General features: G+C 41.5%; 1 protein-coding gene across 23 annotated transcripts in view; it reads right to left on the bottom strand.

The window, feature by feature from the left end:
- PCBP3 (poly(rC) binding protein 3) overlaps nucleotides 1-21,051 on the bottom strand; it is a 284,849-nt gene that overhangs the window by 163,356 nt on the left and 100,442 nt on the right. For 3 of the 23 annotated variants that reach the window (XM_073011254.1, XM_073011260.1, XM_073011263.1), the window contains one exon: nucleotides 8,793-8,828. The exons of 18 other annotated variants lie outside the window; for them this stretch is intronic. The gene's annotated coding sequence lies outside the window, so the exon portion shown is untranslated. Of the gene's footprint in view, nucleotides 1-8,792; nucleotides 8,829-16,102; nucleotides 16,212-21,051 lie in introns of those variants that run through there. 2 more of the 23 variants (XM_073011269.1, XM_007970542.3) reach the window with 2 other exon arrangements.

Genomic DNA, 21,051 nt, shown 5'->3' with positions numbered 1-21,051 from the left:
GGAGGCTGAGGCAGGAGAATCGCCTGAACCTGGGAGGCGGAGGTTGCAGTGAGCCGAGATCGTGCCATTGCACTCCAGCCTGGGCAACAAGAGCAAAACTTTGTCCCCCAAAAAAAAAAAAGAAAAGAAAAGAAGAAACAGAAACTTTGTATTACAAAAGCAATTATCTCACTAAGTACAAAAGGGAGGAGTTAGAGAGCGTCACTCACAAATAATAAAGCTATTTTTTTTCTGCAGATGTTTCAACAGGAAAAGCCATGTATGACATTCAAAACATTGTATTAGTAGAAGCTCAATTAATTGTTTAATGCAGACAAAAATCAAGGCTAACTAAAAGCAGATCAAATGATCCAGTGATCAACCTAGAGGTTCCCACAGGCAAAGGCAAATAGAGGGAGTGCCATGAAGCAGCCTCTGGGGAGAGAGAGGAAGGAGGCCTGCCTGAGAATTCGCTCTGTGTGGACACTGCCCACGTGCAACCAGTGACACTCGCCAGGGCACTGATGAAACCAACCGCCAGCAAGCAGCACAGGAGACCCGCGGGGAGGTCGCGGCCCTGGCTCTGCCACCTCCCTGCTCCGGGACCACACTGATGGGCTCAGGCAGACGATCCTGATGCTCGACCACAGCCGCATCTCATCTGGGGGTGCCCTCTGCTGTTATTATCCTCCAGGTGTTCAACCCAAAAAAATCTTTGCAGTGAACTTTGCCTCTTCCTGTTTCTGCTGAGGATGCTCCTCTACCCCGAGTTTAGGAGAAGAGAGGGAGAGGAGCAACAATGAACGGCAAAGGAAACAAATCCATCCACAGGCAGCCCCTTCACGCTTTCTCCACTGCACCCTGAGCCCCACGGCTGAGATCCTGAGACTGTGCCAGCACCGCACGCAGCGCCTGGTGTGTGGTCAGAGCACAGCGCGAGTGGAATGAATGCTGAATAAATAATTATCATCCTACACATCTTCTAAGCCAGAAATAGAGAAATGTTACAGCCCTCAATGGTGGAAACTGCGAAACCTCAGCCCTGCAAAGCATGCCCCATGTAAGGGCAGTGCCACTGCTGCTTGTGCAGCTCAGCTGACTGAGCGGAAAGCCAGAGGGGGCACCTCTGGAGAGTTCCCGAGCACTGCTGCTCCAGTGACCAAACGTCCAGCCTTCTAAGAGGTATGTGTCAACCTCAATCCTAAGCAAGCAGCAAGAAGATGTGGATACGTACTGTCACTTTAAGTTAAATTACCTAGAGATAACCTGTTGTAAAAGAAAAGGCAATGAAAGTAACCACAAAAGTGATGAGACAGAAAAGCCAGGGCTCATATGACCCCCTGGAAGGTTTGCCGCTGGCCTTACCTACAAGGCAAATGTGGAAAATCCGAGAAGGCCTCAATGAGAGTGAGGTGGTTTGAGAAAATGCCCACAAATTGTTGGATACATCTCTCTTAAAAATGCAGAGCACAGGCCGGGCGTGGTGGCTCATGCCTGTAATCCCGGCACTTTGGGAGGCTGAGGCAGGCGGATCACTTGAGGTCAAGAGTTCAAGACCAGCCTGGCCAACACTGCAAAACCCTGCCTCAACTAAAAATAATAAAATACAAAAAAGTTAGCCAGGTGTGGTGGTGGGCGCCTGTAATCCCAGCTACTCAGGAGGCTGAAGCAGGAGAATACCCTAAACCCGGGGGCAGAAGTTGCAAGGCTGAGCCAAGATCACGCCCCTGCACTCCAGCCTGGGTGACAGAGTGAGACTCTGTCTCAGAAAAAAACAAAAAGAAAGAAAAGAGAAGAGAAGAGAAGAGAAAAAAGGGGGAGCACAATCCCCTCCCTTAACAGTGGACTGACTTGGTAACGCACATGGAAAGAACACAGTGTGGCAGAAGGGACAGGGTGTGACACCTGAGACTAGGACATGCAGGCCCCGTGACCCCTCCTTGCTGTCTCTCTCTCTCTCTCTCCAATCGCCTGGTTCAGGAAAAGCAAATGGCAATGCCACACAGACACGCACGCAGCCGTGTGGGGAGGCCGCAAGGTGCTGGGCTGAGTCCTCCTGCCCTTGCCCTGCGAGAGTGCCCTGGAAGTGGGCTGTCCAGCTAGTGTGCAGCCTCAAGAGAGACCCCAAGCCAGACCCACCCATGAAAGCGACCCCTGAATTCCAGACTCATAAAATCTCTTAGATAATACATAATTTGTTGTTTTAACCCACTCAGTGTTGTGTTGGTTACACAGCAATAGAAAATAAAGAAAGGAGGCAGATAAAATCGATGGAGAAACGATTGCAAAGAAAACCGAATACACAATGCATGAGCCTGTGTCAGGAATGACCATGCGTTCCACAGAAGAGTCGCACAGAGAGAGACTAGTTACAAGATGCTGTCAGGATAACGGGAGCTCCACTGGGGCAGCTGGGCCTTCCGACATCCTCCCTGGTTGTGGTGGCAGTGGTGGTGTCTGCTCCAGGTCAAGGCTGGCAGAGAGGAGAAGGGAGGGCCAGCGCCTCAGGCAGTCACTGCACCCTCAAGGCCCAGGACACCCACGGCCACAGGACAAGCATCCCACGGCTCACCTACTGTCCTCACCAGAGACCAACCACACCCACAGAAAGGCCAAGAGGCCTTCTGGCAACACAAACCTCACTAACAAAGAAACACTACTTGAGGAAAGCCAATGTGATGAAAGAGAGACGCCAGACTGAAAGGAGGGACAGTCATCTGAAGGAGGGACACAAAGCAGGCGGCAAGCGCTAGTTTACACATCCAGGGTGACCGTCACATGCTCTGTCCGGGCAAGAGAGGCAAGCAGCCACCCTGAGAAGGAAAAATGCTGTCAAAATAGAAACCCAATATGTGAACCTAAGAGAAGAATCTAAGAGAAGAACAGACACAGCTTGCGAGCAAACAGATGGTGAGAAGATGAAGCCAAGGCAGTCTCTGGAATGCAGGTGATGGGAAAAAGAAAAGGTAACAAAGATCCAAACAGGTCCAGAAGGAATGACCATGGAGCGGAAAGAAAGAAAACAGCATTCAAAAAAGCAATAGAATAAAATTCCCCGAGCTAAAGAAATAAGTCTTCAGAGTGAAAGGATCCAAGGAACAATGTCTTGCTTTAGTTCAGAAAATCCAAGGCTGAGGAGAGAGCCCTGAAAGGCTCAACGTGGCAACATTGTGTGCTAAAAGACAGTGGAGTTCTGAGGGGCAGCTCTTTCCACTGAACTTTTTTTTTTTTTTTTTGAGATGGAGTCTCGCTCTCTGGAATGCAATGGCGTGATCTCAGCTCACTGAAACCTCCGCCTCCCAGGTTCAAGCGATTCTCCTGCCTCAGCCTCCCGAATAACTGGGATTACAGGCACCCACCAGCACGTCAGGTGAATTTTTATATTTTCAGTAGAGACGGGGTTTCACCATGTTGGCCAGGCTGGTCTCAAACTCCTGACCTCCAGTGATCCGCCCCCACTTTGGCATCCCAAAGTGCTGGGATTACAGGCATGAGCCACCGCACCCAGCCTCAGTGGAACTTTTAAATCATCTAGCCCATCAATATTTTAGACATTTCCAATATATCTGGATTTATTTACTATTTTATGTTGTGTTTTCTACTTTTCTTATCTTTCGGTGTTCAAGTATCCTCTCTTGCCTTCTTTTGGATTTTTCTCCCCATTATACATTTTTTTCTTTTCACTTTTTACTCTAGACTTAATTATATAACTTATCAAAGCCTGATGTCCCCACACTCCACCCACACAATCCCAGGACCTTAAAACTCTTTAATTGCATTCCCTTCCCGCTGACATGACCTTGGTGTCAATTATGTTAGTTCTACCATTTGTGGTTTAGTCCAGGAGACATCTGCCTCAAGCCTGTTCAATTCACTCACATGCATACAACTTTGTTTATAATGCCTTCTTAGAGCTCAGACTTTCCACAGAAGACAACCTTCTCTCTTCCTGAAATAGGTCCTTTAGAAATGCTTTCAGTAGCCAGGCATAGTGGTACATGCCTGTAGTCCAGGTACTCAGGAGGCTGAGGCAGGAGAGTGGACTGAGCCCAGGAGTTCGAGGCTGTGGTGCACTGTGATCATGCCCGTGAGTAGCCACTGCACTCCAGCCTGGGCAACGTGGTGAGACCCTGTCTCCAGACAAATAGAAATGCTTTTAATAAAGTCCTATAGGTATCAAATTATCTCCACTTGTGTTTGTATAAAAATGTGTTTATTTTTCTATCATTCTTTAAAGATATATTAAGCATATCAGTTAGTGCAAAAGTAACTGCAGGTTAATGGCAAAAACTGCAATTACGTTTGCACCAACCTAATAGAATGTCATTCTTTTCTCTCCGCATGTTAAATATTATCCAGCTATCTTCTCCTTTCCACTGGTGCCAGTAAGAAGCCATGTCAGCCTTAATGGTGCTTCTTTGAAGGCAATGTCTTTTCTCTCTGTTAAGAGCTTGTACTTGTCTTTAGTGTTCCAGAGTTTCACCATGATATGTCCAAATATAGACTTCATTTCACCAGGTTGGCATTTGTTAGAGTTTTTGAAACTGTAGATTGGTGGCTTTCACCCACCCTAGAAAACTGTTAGCCATTATTCCAAATGTTACTTTTACTCCACTGTCCCCCTTCTCCTTCTGGAAAACCAGTGAATTGTATGTTATAACTTGTCCACGTCTCTCCATGTCTGAAATCTTCTCTTGCATAGTTTATATCTCTTTGTCCCTCTGGGCTGTGTTCTGTCTGTCTACTGTGGATTACAGTAAAAACCACAGAAGGAAGGTGAATATGAAAAGAAATGACGAGAAGTACAGAGTAAGAAGGTCTGACACAATATAACTGAGGTTTCCAAAGAAGAGAAAAATAATGCGGCGGAGGAGATATTTGACAAGACAAAAAACATGGAATGTTAGTGGAAGCTGTTCCAGATGATATCAAACAAAAACTCAGATCCACACAGAAAAAAAATCTTATAACAATTAAAGAAACGGAATTCACAGTTGAAAAACTCTCCAGCAACAATAACAAAAAAAACTCCAGGCCCAAATTACTTTAATGACAAATTCTAATAAACAATTAAGAAAGATAAAACATGATTTCACACAAACTCCTGAAAACAGAAAAGGAGGAAATCCTTCCCAACTCATTTTATGAGGTCAAATTATCTTAACAGCAAAACTACACAAAGGCACTTCAAGGAAAGAAAATGACAAACCCAAATCCCCCATGAATATAGATGCACAAATTCTTAACAAAATCCCTTTACTGTAACACATCATAACTAAGTAGGATTTAACTTGGAAACCTTCACTCAACAATCAAAACTCAAAGTAATTTGCCATTATATAGATTAAAAATGAAAAGAAAAACATTATTTTAATTGATGTAGGAAAAATATGTGACAAAATTCAACTAGCATTCATGATAAAATTTTTCAGCAAATTCCTTAACCTGATAAAAAGCTATCATCATACTTAAGGTGAGAAACTAGATGCTTCCCCCAAGAGCAGAAACAAGACAAAGGTGTCCATTTTCACCATCTCCAATCAACATCCCACCGGGGATCCCAGTAAGTACTGCACGAGAAGTAAAATAAAGAGCCTATGGGTTAGAATCTGTAAAAAAATAATTAGAGCTACAAAACAAGTTTAGTAAGATTGCAGGATACCAGGTCAATAAATAAAAATCAGTTGTATTTATTATATATATTAGCCAAGAAAAACCCAAAATAAAATTAAGAAAACAATTACATTTATAATAGCATGGAAAAGCACAAAATACTTAGAAATAAGTTTAACAAAAATGCAAGACTTGCACTGTGAAAACCATAAAACATGTTGAAAGAAATCACAGAAGGGCTAAATAAACATAAAGCCATCTTATGTACCTGACTGAAAGACTTCATATTGTTGTCATGACAATACTCTCCAAATGTACCTACAGATTCAAGGCAACCACTGTCAGATCTGCCATTATTTATTGAAATGGCAAGCTGATCCTAAAATTCACATGGAATGCAACAATGACAAAAAAAAAGTCAAAATTTCGGAAAAGAAGAACTAAGTTAGAGGACTCACCCTTGTCAATTTCAAAACCTACAAATCTCCAGGATTCAAAACGTAGTACTGACTTAAGAATATACATAGACTGGTCAGACACGGTGGCTCATGCCACTTTGGGAAGCCGAGGCGGGCAGACTGCCTGAGCTCAGGAGTTCGAGACCACCCTGGGCAACATGGTGAAACCCCGTCTCTACTAAACTACAAAAAATTAGTCAGGCATGGTGGTGCACGCCTGTAATCCCAGCTACTCAGGAGACTGAGAGGCACAAGAATCAGTTGAGTCCTGGAGGTGGAGGTTGCAGAGAGCCGAGATCATGCCACTGTACCCCAGCTTGAGCTACAGAGTGAGACTCTGTCTTTAAAAAAAAAGAATATACATAGACCAATGGGTTAGAATTGAGAATCCAGAAATAAACCCTCCCATCTACGGTTAAATGATTCCTGACTAGAATATTAAGACCATTCCATAGGAAAATAATCATCTTTTAAAATATAGAGTGTTGTAATAACTGAATATCCCCATGCAAAATAATGACTCTGGACCCCTACTTCACACCACACACAAAAATTAATTGAAAATGGGCCAAAGACCTAAATGTAAGAGCTAAGACTACAAATCTCTTAGAAGAAAACACCAGTGTATATCTCCATAACCTCAGATTAGCCAGCAGTTTCTTAGCTATGACCTTAACTGCAAACAACCAAAGAAAAAATAGGTAAAGTGAACTTCACTGAAATTAAAAACTTTTGTTTGTCAAAAGTTACTACCAAGAAAATGAAAAGACAACCTACTAAATGAAAGAAAACTGATAGCCATCTTATCTCTGAAAAGTGTCTAGTATCCAGAATATATATTTTTTAAAAACCTACAACTCAACAATAAAAAGAACAAACAATTTAAAAGTGGGCAAAAAATGTGAATAGACATTTTTCCAAAGAAGATATACAAATGGTCAATAAGCACAAGAAAAGATGTTCCACATCACTAGTTACCTGGGGAATGCTAATCAATACCACAGCACGATACTACTTCATAAAGAAATAGAAGATGGGTGTTGACAAGGATGTGTGGAAACTAGAACACTCACACAGGTGGGTGGGAATGTCAAACGGGACAGCATCTGTGAAAAACCACTTGGCATCTTCTCAAAAAGGTAAACACAGAGTTAAGATATGATACTACAATTCTACTTCTACATATAAACTCAAGCTAAGTTAAAATATATGTCCATATAAAAAACTTGTACAGGAATGTTTGTAGAAGCATTATTCATAATGGCCAAAAAGTGTAAAAAAGCTACATACCCATCAACTATAATGGATAAACCAAATGTGGTCCATCCATACAATGGAATATTATTCAGCCATAAAAAGGAATAAAGTACTAACACATACCACAACATGGATAAACTTCGAAAATATGCTGAGTGAAAGAAACCAGACACCAAAAGCCACATGTTGTATGATCCATGAATACAAAACTTCAGAGTAGGCAAATCCATAGGAACAGAAAGGAGGAAGGAGTGGGAGTGACTACTTCCGGGGTTGTTTTACCGGTGGTGATGGTGATAATAGCTGCACACACTACTGAATGTCCTAAAAACCACTGAAGTCTATGGTGTGTGAATTTTATCTTAATACAAACAAGATAAAATGGAAATAAAAGTTTTACAAACATGCAAATTCTCCCCAAATTGTTCTGCGGACCCAACACTATCCCAATCAAAATCTCAGGGGTCTTTTTTTGTAGAAATTGACAGCTGATTCTAAAATTTATATTTTAGAATCAAAGCAAAGGACTTTATAGGAAAAACAATTTTGAAAAAGATCTACATTAGAGGACTCATTGTACCCGATTTAAAGACTTATTATAAAACTATAGTAAACAGAACACTTTGGTGCCGGTGAGAAGACAGGAATGGAGTGCAGTGGACTGGAATACAGAGTCCGGACAGATGCCAGCACAGATGGCTGCCTGGTGAAAGAGCAAAGATGACCAATGAAGAAAATAACAGATTTCTGAACAAACAATGCTCAAAAAAATGTACATCCCTGGGGGAAAATGAACCTCAACTCTAATCTTGCACTATATATTTTTAAACTGGCTCAAAATGATGGGGGGTGGGGAATAGATCAGAGACCTAATTAAAAGACCTAAAACTATATAATTTCTAGGAGAAAACAGGAGATAATCTTTGTGACCTTGGGAATGTGCAGAATTCTTAGGACACAGGGAATACAAACCATAAAAGACAAAAATTGACAAACTGTACTTTACTAAGATCAAACACTTCTGTTTCTTTAAAGACATCAAGAAAGTAAAAATTCAGGGCACACTTTAGGATAAAACATTTGGAAAATACATATCTGATAAATGGCTGGTATTCATAGTATATAATAAACCCTCACAAATCAACAATAAGAAAACAAACAGTACACAATGTTTTAATTTTAACGGGCAAAATGTATGAACAGACACTTCACCACAGAAGACATACAGATGGCAAACAAGCATGGGAGGGAGGTTCCGTATCACATGTCACCAGGAAAATGCAAATTAAAACTATAATGTGATACCACTACATGCCCACTAGAAAGGAGAAAAGTTTAAAAGCTGACAACACCGAATGCTGACCATTTATTTCACAAGCAACAGGAACTCTCATGCACTGCTTGTGGGAATGCACACTGACTGGTGCAGCAACTTGGGACAACGCGTTCGTTGGGAGTTTCTTACAAAATTAAACACACACTTACCATATGATCTAGAAAAGCCCACTCCTATGTATTTACCTATGAAAAACGAAAACATACATCCACATAAAGACCGGTACGAGAAAGTTTATAGCAGATTTATTCATAATCTCTAAAACTGTAAATCTCCAACTTTCTATCGATAGGTGAATGGATGTATAAATTGTGGCATATTTATCAAAAATTACTCGGCAACAGTATGAATGCATCTCAAAAGTATCATGGGCAAGGGATAAAGCAGAATCAGAACGTCACATACCGTATGATTCCACATTCTGAGAAAGGCAGAGCTGCAGTTAAACAGATCAGCGATTGTCAGGGGCTTCAGGGGAAGGGTCAGGAGGGAACTCTGAGCTGGTGAAAATATTCTATATATAACATGATTGTGTTGACAGCTAACATCTGCATATATTTGTCGAAACTCATAAAACTGTATCCTTAAAAGGGTGAATTTTATACTATGTAAATTATATCTCAATATACTTGATGTTAAACAAGATACCAAGAACAATCCCAAGCAAGATAAATACAAGAAATCTACACTTAAATGCACCATAGTAAAATTGTAAAACACCAAAGACATACAGATCTTAAAAGTAACCAGAATTTTAAAAGAAATTCCTTGAACTGAGTATTATTTAAATTGAAAGATGGCTTCTCAACAGCAATGGAAGCCAAAGACAGTAGAATACAATCTCTTCCGTACTCTAAGAAAATAATCTTCCACCCAGAACTTCAACCCAGAGGAGCAGGAGTTAGTATTAGTTTCTCTATTACTAGATTTTCAAACTCTCTACTAAACTCTAATGTGGGATACACAGGCAATTACCATTTAAGTCTTTATGTGGCTGTGAGAAGATACAAGGTGTCATGCTAAATTTAAAACTCATGAATATTTTCTAGCTATTTTCTAGCTATGTCAACAAGGACTATTTTTTAAATGCTGCTGAAAATCTGAAGTAATTTCTGGTGGGTCACAAATAGAAACACCAGCAGATTTGGGTAGGTTAGCAGGCCTAATTTAAACAACCACGGCAAAAGAAACGAGCCACTGACTTTAATCACCAAAATAAAAAAAACTGTACTGGCAAAGATACAACAAATAAGTCAATACCTTAGATTTCCAGGACACAATTTAAAAGTTTTCTTGGTTTTTCAGCATCAATTTTTTACTGGGTACTTGAACTATTCTTATCATAACCATTTTCATTATGATAATATTATATATATGTTGAACAAAGACTCATCACTACTCCTAAACTTGTAGTCCAAGCTTTTTCTATGCCACATGCCAATATTTTTCTATGAAAATTTAATTTTGGAAAGAAGTCTTGGGTAAAACAATTTAAGAATGACTTAATAAGTAAAATATATTTTACTTATTAAAAATTAAAAATAAAATACAGGTTTTGAAAAAAAGAAGGTAGAAGGTTTCAGTTAAAAATAGTTTTTTCACCACATTCTCACCACGATGCATTTTAGAAGAGGCATTATCTGTGGTACAGGTGGCAACAAACAGTAATGAATGTTGTGAGATATGAGTAAATCTAAACAGGCACCAACGTATAAAATGTTAGAGAAAGCTGCACAATATTAAAAATACAACAGTTGAGAATGAAAATGCCATTCAAGTCAGGAGAGAATCATCAGAGGTGAACGCTGTGAGACTCCTGCATTCTCTGGAATGTGGACAGAGTACTGACTAATTCTGGACCTTGATAAATTAAGCCTACATATAAGACAGACACAAAAAATAAGAGAAATCGAAATTATACAGTGAAGGAGAAAACTGATGAGTAAAACAGTCATCTGTAAAGCAAAAGAAGGGAAGAAAGAAAAAATAAGACAGTTGAGCTAAATAGAAAGTCCAAAATAAAGTGGTAGAATGCAGTCCAAATTACAAGTAATTAAAATAAATGAAAGTAAAGTAAATGTTCTAGTCTTTAAAAGGCAAAGACTGTCAGGAAGGATAAAACAAAAATCCATTACATCCCATTTTAAAAGATTCACTAAAACATAACTCAGATACAGAGATACTGAGAAAAGGGGAAAGAAAAATATATACTAGGCAAATACATCAGACAAAGTTTGCTTTAAAACAAGAAGCACTAGCAGAGATAGACTACCTTACATAAAGATTAAAAAGTTCAATTTATCAGCAAGATACTACAACAATTCTAAACTTACATAGACCTAAGAGCAAAAATGAACAGAAATATAAGAAAATAGGCAAATCAATTAATCCAATCATACCAGCATATGTGAACACAACTGTCATAGTGGCTGATGTATCAGTTGGAGAAACATTTTTCTTTTCTTTTATTTTTTGGAGACGGGGTCTTGCTCTGTCACCCAGGCTGTCATGCAGTGGTACGATCATAGCTCACTACAGCCTCGACCTCCTGGGCTCAAGGATCTTCTTGAGCTCTTGAGTAGCTAGGACTACAGGTGCACACCACGATGCTCAGCTAATTTTTTTTTTTTTTTTTTTTTTTAATTTTTGGAGAGACAGGGTTGCTATGTTGCCTAGGTTTGTCTCGAACTCCTGGCCTCAAGCAACCCGCTCACCTTCAGCCTCCCAAAATGCTGAGATTACAGGAGGGTGCCACAAAGAAAAATATCTATGAGGACAGAGAAGACAAGATTATTAAGCTTCACTTAATGGCCATATACAGAAAGCGTATATTCAAAATTGTAGAATAGATTCCACTCTCAGATACACAGGCCATTTATGATACGTGACCATATGTGACCTGCCCTTTGACTACAAACACAAAGATCACCTGGTCCACAATGCAGTGAACTTAGAAACTAAAACACTTAAAATTATTTATATATAAACGTATATTTTTACATGGATTTTAAAGCTCTGTGTATTTGGAATTGAGAAATACTTCTAAGTAACTCATAAGCCAAAAAAGGAGTCACAGTAGAAACAAGATAACATTTATAAGTTAAGGATAATAAAAGTACTATATATCTAAATCTATGCACTGCAATATACTTTGAGGGAAATGTACAATTTTAAATGCTTATCTACATTTTTAAAAAGCTGAATATCAATGAGCAAACATCCAACATAAATTTGAAAAAGAACAGAAACATGAATTGGAAAAAAACAAAAGGAAGAAATAAAAACATAAATTAATGAAGCAGAAAAACATCCCATAGAAAAAAATCAACAATTGAAAAATTCATGAAAATAAACTAATAAAAAATTAAACTACACAAGTACTAGAATAAAACATGAGTGATTTCCTCCTTAATCTGGGTGTAGAAAAGGCCTTCTAATTGTGAATTAAAAATCTAGATAAAAGACAGATAAATTTGACTATAAAAATTAAAAAATCCTTGGCACAGCAAAATGACATGAAAAAATTTGACAGAAATACTAAATGGAAGAAAATATTTGCAATGTATTCCACAGTAAAATAAATAATATCCCTAAGATACCAATAAATAAATAAATGTTTAAACTGAGGGGACAAAAAAGACCAAAAACTGTGTAGAAAAATGCATAAAATACATGAAAAGAGACATAAAAATGTCCTTAAACATATGAAAAGATGTTCTACTTCACTCACAAGAAGAGAAATGCAAATTAAAACTACACTGAGCTACACTGTTCAGGCATCACTTTGGCAAAAATTCATGAGCTGAAGAACAGACCCCATGGTGTGGCTGTGGGTGGTGAGGGCGGTGGCCACCCCTTGAAGGGGATTTGTAACTGTCTAACTGAAGTAGGAGCACTGAGCACTGCCACTGAACCCAACTATCACACCGCTAAGGCCTTTCCAGGAGATACAGTCACACAAACACAAATGCAAAAGGCTATTCACCACTGCACTGTGTGTAACTGCAAAATATCATAAACTACGTCATCATCCCACCATCACGAAACCCAAACGAGGATGCAGCACTGGGCAGCAGAGGAAGCAAAAGGAAGAATGAGGACGATCACTCCGCCCTGGAGTACGGGGTGACTCCAGGGATGCTGTTTAATAGAAAACACAAAGTACAAAAAGGGAGATGTAGATGGTGGCATGGCACTGTGAATGTAATTAATGCCACTGAATTATACACTTAAAAACAGCTAAAATAGCAAATGTAATGTTATATTCATTTACAATAAAAATAGTAAAAAGAGAACATATGTAGCAAGATACATTATGTACATTTTAGGTGAGAAAGAAGAGAAACAGAAAACATACATATGGAGGGCTAATTGTAAAAATGTGTTTGCCTAGAGGTATGCCAGCAAACGTTTAACAAACAGCTCCTGGGGTGGGAGGGAGGACCCGGCCTGCAGTGTTTGCCAGTTTCCTTCCATGTGCAAACCCTCCCACTGTGGGAGATTGCCAACCTACTGCCATAATGTCACTAAACACAGAACTGGGAAGAGATGTGCAGCTCCAGGAGCTGGTGAGAGACCACCTTGGAACATCACTGTCATGTACAAGGCGTGGGGATAACAGGAAGAGAAAGGACATTGTGGGACTCGTCTGTTTTATACACGCAGATATATGCATGTATATGTGCATATATATATACACACACACACACACTTACATGCATGTATATTTACACAGAGGTGTGTATGTGTACATGCACGTACTTCCCAGCTCGGACCCCTAACAGTGTTAGAAGCAAAGACACCTGACAGCAATAAGCCTATCTCGTACCCAGATATCATTCCTTGGTAACATTTTCACACTACAAAAACTAGAGCCCTTCAAACATCTATCTGGTGGACTCCAGGGCTGGGTAGGTTAGGTACAAGATGGACCTGAAACATTATATGGAAAAGTTAGGAAACTGTTTCTTTAAATGAGGCAGATGGTAGCAGGAAGAGAAAGGAAGCTGGGAACTAAAGAGGGAAGGAACCGGGAACTGGTCTGGTGGGCTCCCACTGATCAAATCTAGAGAATTTGAGCACAAAATCCTCAAGGACAGTGATGAATGAGACACTAGGACAGCGGTGAATTAAGACACAGGAGTCCAGGACAAGAAGTTGGTAAGAGATGAACAGATAAGCAAATGGGGAAGAAGGGAGGGGCCTGCTCCCAGCAGATAGCTAAGTCCGCACGGGAGCTGCACAAGCGCCACTTACAGCCATCACAGTAAAGACGGGTCTAGGCAGAAACCAACTATGGCTAAGTCCAGGGGAAATGTCACGAGATGTAGGATTTCCGCATGGTCTTGCAGGGGCTTCCTGCAGATGGTTTATTAGTCATGAGTAGTAACTAAAGTCGGGAGAAGCCAAACAGCTCTGTAGTGAGTCAGCAACCTCACACCCCAAGGTGGGGCAGAGGGTTGCTCCGCACCTGGCGAGGTGAGGCCCTGAGGAAGCACAATCCCATGGAGGCAGGCACCAGCCAAGCATGCACCACTGAATCCTATCACAGGAGTCCCCAGACACGCCCCAAAGGAGGAAACGTCTACTTATTAAAAGAGACTATTCTTCAAAACGTCAATGTCATGAAAGTGACAGAAAGGCTGTGGAAAATGTTCCTGATTGACAGAGATGACAGACACCCAAGTAGGTGCCAACACCTGATCCCAGACCACATCCTGTGCTGCAGGGAAAACAATATAAAAGACATTACCGAGGGGACTGGAAATGCTGGGGTGTAGCATTAAGATGGGTTTTGTAAAATGGTGCTGTGGTGATGAGAGGACACCCCTATGGCCAGGAAACAGCACCTCTCCACCCTCCAAATAACTCTCTTGACTCCTCAGGGACCAATGTCTAGCAGCACCCACGTGCTCTCTGTCTCTTAATTTTCAAAGTTTCTCTACTAACTCATTTTCAGGCTTTAAACATAACCAAGTAGCTAATACTAAAGATGCAACCCAAACACCTCCCTTCTAGGCCCCAAGTTTTCAGAGTCAAACATTTCACACAGCCATCTCCACCCCTCCCTCTCCCTCACTCCTCAAGCTGGCGCAATCTGGCTTCCTCTGCACCTTCTCAAAGTGACTCAGGACCTCTCGACCATCCCTGTGCCAAGTCCAATGCCATCTTTCAGCTCTCATCTGCTGTGCTTTCCTCCCTTCTCGAGCTGGAACAAAGAAAAAGTGCTTCCTGGTGATGCAGCGTGACTGAGGGGTGCTCACACAGGCACTCTCATTAAATGCTGGTGAAGGAGTAAAATATCCGTGACTCTGGGTGGTAATTTGACCATGAGTACTTGAGATCTGAACTTCTTACAATCTAATAGTAATAAAGTGAAGGAGAGAAGGTTCTGAAAAGGGGGAACCATGGGCTGGACCTCTGCTCCAATGCTGACTCATCTTTAGTTTCTGTTTCTTTACTGATAAAAAGGGTTAATTCTCCAAGGTTTTGGAGAATTACAGGAATTAAGTGAGGAACCTTTGCAGCAAACATAGTAATGATTAAGGAAACCATCTTCTCACAGGTCATATGTTTGTTCCTAGAAAGACATTGGTGATTCTTGCCCTCTTTGTAAAAGCTGAAGCAACCTTCCCCCAAGGGTCAGGGCAGGAACAGGTCAGGAAACCCAGTCTCACAGATGGAAAAGCAGCACAGAGAGGGAAGGAACCCAGCCGAGGTCACGTGGTGATCTGGGAGCGGGGATGGAAGCAGAACACAGTCTCTAGATTCTCAGGCTAGTCCTGCTCCACCAGCCCAGCTGGGTCCATACCGGACACTTCTCTTCCCAGGACTTGTGCTCAGACTCTGCCAGCTTAACACAAGGGAACGATGACAACAGCTCACTGCTGTGCTCCTAACAACAGCTGCCCCCAACTGCAACCAGCACTGCTGGATGTGGCCAGAGGCACAAGCTCAGCAAAGAAGGTACACGTGGATGCAGCCGTGTTCGGAGGAGTCCCATCTTGGGTTTGCTGTGAAGGCAGAGGCTGGGAAACAGGTGGGTAAAGTCAAAACCATTTACTCGCTACCAAGGGAGCAAAGCTGTAGGGCTGTAGCTCAGCCTGTACCTCAGAAAAGCAAAATGGCCAGAGCACTTGGAGTAAAGCTCACACCCACACCGAAAGCCTCAACCTAGCTCTATCACTGACTGCCCTTCATCGCCAAAGACAGGGGTGGCCTCTGTGACACAATTCGCACAGGGCCTACGGCACAAAGGCATGAACGCTACACAGAATGAAGTAAGCTGTCAAGTGTCACCGCAGATCCAGAGGAAGACGACGGAGGCCTGGGAGGAGCAGGAGACTGGGATGGACGCGGCTCACCATGCACGCTGACGAGCAAGTGTAGACAGGCTGTATCTCCAATGAACGGATGGTGCCTTTGTAAAATAAAAGCACACAGAAATGCTGACTCCCACCTGTCTAAATGTGCACACAGAGGAAATTCTTCTCCATCTGACATGCCATCCCCGGCCACCACGGACCAGCAACAACGGCTCTCCAGATCCATCACTGTCTCTGCACGCAGGGTCGCCAGACAGCCTGGCAGCACGGCACGGAGGAGGGATGAGTCATCACGAAAAATGATCATCCCTCCATGCCAGGCTGCAATCTGATCTCAACCTCCGGGAGGGCAGCACTCTCCAAATCCCTGTGAGAGGGAAAAAAGCAAAGCGGAGAAGGTCCAGAAGGAACGCTACCTAGCCAAGGAGAAAACTTAGAGGAGGAAGGAAAGAAGGGCACCAGTGCCATGAGACCTCCGCTGGGCCCATGGCAGTCTGTCCTCCCTCGAGAGGTATGCTACACCATTTCCAAATAAAGAACCTGAGATTCGCTGAGGCTGCAGAGCTTCTGCTGGCTGGCGAGGAGCGGAGTAAGGGCAAGACCTCAGCCTCTGTGACTGAGAGCATGTGCAAATGCCCTGCCCCAGCCGGCCAAGACCTCCAGGTCTTCCCTGGCCCTCCTAGTTCTGGCGCCCACATTTCCACAGTGAAATAGTGCCGCCCATCCCCGCAGGCCCTGGGTCTTGGCTGGGAGGGCTGAAAGAGCCCTGCTGTGTCACCGCAGCAGCGCCCATGAATGCCAGGGTTTGTGCTGGCTAGAATCCAGGAGATTCAGCAGGCCCAGAACTCACCCTCCAGCCTGTGCTCCTCTTAGAATAAGGATGCCCGGTGGGCTTTGCAATTGATATGGCTTGGCTGTGTCTGCACCCAAATCTCATCTTGAACTGTAGGTCCCATAATCCCCACATGTTGTGGGCGGGACCCGGTGGGAGGTGATTGAATCATGGGGGTGGGTTTTTCTCACGCTATTCTCATGGCAGTGAGTGAGTCTCACGAGAAATGATGGTTTTATAAAAACGCAGTTCCCTTGCACATGCTCTCTTGCCTGCCACCATGTAAGATGCACCTTTGATCCTCCTTCCCCTTTGGCCATGATTGTGAGGCCTCCCGAGCCATGCGGAACTGAGTCCACTAAACCTCTTTTTCTTTATAAATGACCCAGTCTAGGGTATATCTTCATAGCAGTATGAAAATGGACTGATCCAGTGATGCTGACACAACACCGTGTGGGCGCTATGTCTGCCGTCACACAACGCCAACACTCTTGCAAGTGTGCCTCACTCTGAAGCGTGGGTGGCCCCAGGTCCTCACTCACTCCTCTCCTGGCCACTATTCAGTGCCTCCTATGTCCTCATCCTTGCCTATGGAGGCAGAAGCTCTTCCCCTGTCCTCTCCTCTCCTTGTCTGTGAAGACAGAGCTTTGGCTGGCCCAAGGCTGCCCAGCAGGAGAATGCATTGTCCAGCTCCTCTGAAGAGAGGGTCGCCTGGCACATGTTAGACACACCTGGTCTCAGATACCATGATACAAGTCAGCATAACTTGGGCCTCCAATTCTTAAAATGAAGTTGCCCCCTGTTGCATCCACAAGCTAGAACACACGAGGTGCACCTGGGTTCCTTCCAACTCTGCAGTCATGACAACATAGCAAGAGACAGAAACCACACACCAAGAGTGGCAGGCCACCCGGAGCCCAGGTCAGGGAGGGCCTCACAGAGCCCAGCCCTCCCATCCTGATGTCAACAAGAGTATCTGACCTTATGAAATAAAGCTGGTGGGTCTGGGAAGTTCTGTGTTTCCGCGGCTTACCCTTTCCCCTGGGTTCACCTCTTCCTCTTGGCACATGGCTCTCTGTATGCCCCACACCGTCACCTCAGCTGTGACCTGGGATTCCAAAAGCCTCCATGGCACATCTCGTACGGGTCTCACACAAACCTGTCTGCTCCCCGCAAACGCCAGACTGTTTTTCTTCCAATGCGATCACTCCATCTCCCAGGACCACAGGCAGCATACAACCCCATGGGGTCCCTCTGGGCACCTTCTCCACTGCTCACACTGCACCCTGTTGCTCTGTGACAGCCTGTGACATGCCCACAGTGGGCGCCACTCTTCCATCCCCAAGCCCCACAGCCATCTCCTACAAAACACCCACAATCACAAAGGGCCCAGTTCCTCTCTGACCAACACAGGGCAAACATGATACTTAAAAAGTAGAAACCTAACAACAAAAGAATAGTCCTCCTAGACAGGACTACCAAGAAATTAATCTTTTAAATTAAAGAATAAAAACATGAGCGACAACAGGTCAGTACATATAAAGCCAGTAGAACAGAGTTAAAAGTGTCTTAGAAGAAGATTGAGAGTCAAATGCATTAGCTGGAAAATAAATGAAAATGTTCAAAGAAGCACTCAGGAAACTATTAAAACAATAGCATTAATTTGAAGAAAAAGAGAATTATAATTATAATGTACGCTAAAATGAGAAATTAATAGTAAAATTATAAATGATCAATATAACTGAAAGCTATTTTGGAGAAAAAATTAGACAAATGTGACTAAGATGCTGAAATAAGTATTTGAAATAAAGGGAACACAGTAACAGATAAAATGACTGAAAAACTAGGCCCGGCATGGTGGCCTACACCCGTAATCCTAGCACTTTGGGAGGCCATGGCAGGAAGATCGCTTGAGGCCAAGAAGTTTGAGACCAGCTTGAGTATCTAAGCAAGACCCCAGTCCCTAAAAAAATTTTTTAAATTAGCTAGATGTGTTGGCACATGCTTGTAGTCCCAGCTACTTGGGAGACTGAGGTGGAAGGATCACTTGAGCCCAGTAGTTCAAGGCTGCGGTGAGCTGAGATCAACATCCAACAGAGTGTGGCTCTGTTTCTAAAAAAAAAAAAAAAAACTAAAAATTAAATTAAATTAAAAATTTTAAAAGACTGAAAATGACAAGAACACAACATATATATTACATACATACATGTGTGTATATATATAACATATATACATTTTTACCTATATACCTAAAAACTTGCTTAAAATTGACTATTTCCTAAGAAAAAACCATTGGTATATAAGAAAATGTGTATAAAATCAATAACCATGGAAGAAATTATATAGACACTAAAAAATCAGTCTCCAAAATAGACTCCAGGCTTAGCGGCTTTGATAGATGAATTCTATCAAAGGTAGAATTCTATCAAAGGCTGATAACATTTGCATTTCTAAACAGAGGACAGGAAAATTTGTTATTTAAATAAAAGATAGAAAAACATGGGAAGATTCTCAAATCATGTTATGAAAGCAAGCTATATATTACCAAAATCATATAAAAATTAGAAAAAAAAGAACCTTATAGAGCAATATCACCCTAGCCATAACCCTCACGATAACCCTAACACTAACCCTAATCCTAACCTTTATAATAACTTGAACACTAACAGTAACCCCAACCCTTATGCTAGCCTTAACTCTAGCCCTAACCCTATTATTAACCCTTATTCTAGTCCCAGTAAGATACTGGGAGCATATTATAATTGGAAGAGCTATGGCTTAACAATATTTATTCCAAGAATCACACTTGGAATGTCAGGAACAGAATTCACTCCACTGAGAGACAAAAGCAGGAATCACATGACTGCCTAAATAGTAGCAATGAACACATTTAGTGAAATGCAGCTTTCATTTTCGATTTTAAAAAACACATAACTTAATAAATAGGAATAAAAGAAAACTTCTGTAGCTTAATGAAGAATATTTACCAGATAGCTACGGCAAGCAAACTTCATGGTGAATGCATTTGGGTCAAGGTAAAAATAAGTCAAATTTTACCCGAAAACCCTCTTGCAAATAAAACCATTTTAACACATGACCACATTCAAATATATAAAAACTGATAGTTTTCCTATATAATGTTAAATATTTGATAAATGCAATGGGAAAAGTCCCAATTACAATAACCAAATAACACAAATTAGTTGGAAAAGAATTTGAAAGATAAAACCTATAGCAAGAAAGCTATGAAATGTAACTGAAGGCTAATAACAGAATAAATGGAAAGAGGAATTCCTTTTCTATATAGGAAAGTATTTAAATATTGTTAAAATATCAGCTGTTTATAATTTAAATTACAGATCTGATCCATTTGAAAAGAAACCTCAATACGATTAACTTTTTAAACTTGAAAATCATTCTAAAGTTCATTTAGAAAGTAGGTAGCCAAGAACAACCAAAATGTTTTTTGAAATATTGGTTACCTTTATCAGATATGGAAATATACCATGAAACTAAAATAATTAAAATAGTGTACCAGCACTAGAACAAAGAGGTCAATTAGAGAATTCAGAAACAGACACTAAAATACACAATATTTTCATATGTGGTACACATACATAACAGAAGTTGCAGCATGAATCATTAGAAAAATGAAGTATTTAATAAATGGTGTTTCTAATATAAGAAAACTAACTTAGATCTAAGAACATACACCGAACTAAATCCCAAGAAAAGGATTTTCTAAATGTAAACACAATAGAAGATGACATCACAAGGGAAAATACTGAGAGAGCCACCCAAAATGCTACAGATGAGACGAAAAGGTGCACGACTCAACTGGGGAAAATTCCTCCCACAAACGTAAAAGCAGAGTATCTTCAATAACGCAAGAGTGCTTATGAGTACGGGGAAAACGACATTATTGTTAACGAGCTAAAGCCATGTGTGTTCAGTTCGCTTCTGCATTTTGAGATGGAGACGTATGCAGCACCTGGTGTGTCAGGATACAACAGCACAGGTGCTCTGGTACAGCTTGTTCCAGTACAAACTTGCACTTTTGAGATCAGCCTGGCAATTACACATTATGCCTCTTTTAAAAGTCCATGTCCTCTGACCCAGGAATTCTGTAGGTGTGAACACTGCCTACAAAAGAGAGGAAGCTGCTGTGGATTTATGCACAAGGATGTTTACCTTGTATTATGGATAGTAGTGGAAATCAGAAAAAAATAAACAAAAAGGGAATAATCCAAT

This window comes from Chlorocebus sabaeus, chromosome 2, assembly GCF_047675955.1.
Source record: "Chlorocebus sabaeus isolate Y175 chromosome 2, mChlSab1.0.hap1, whole genome shotgun sequence".
NCBI lineage: Eukaryota > Metazoa > Chordata > Mammalia > Primates > Cercopithecidae > Chlorocebus > Chlorocebus sabaeus.
The sequence above is the reverse complement of the archived record's forward strand: the minus strand, read 5'-3'. Positions and strand labels throughout refer to the sequence as shown.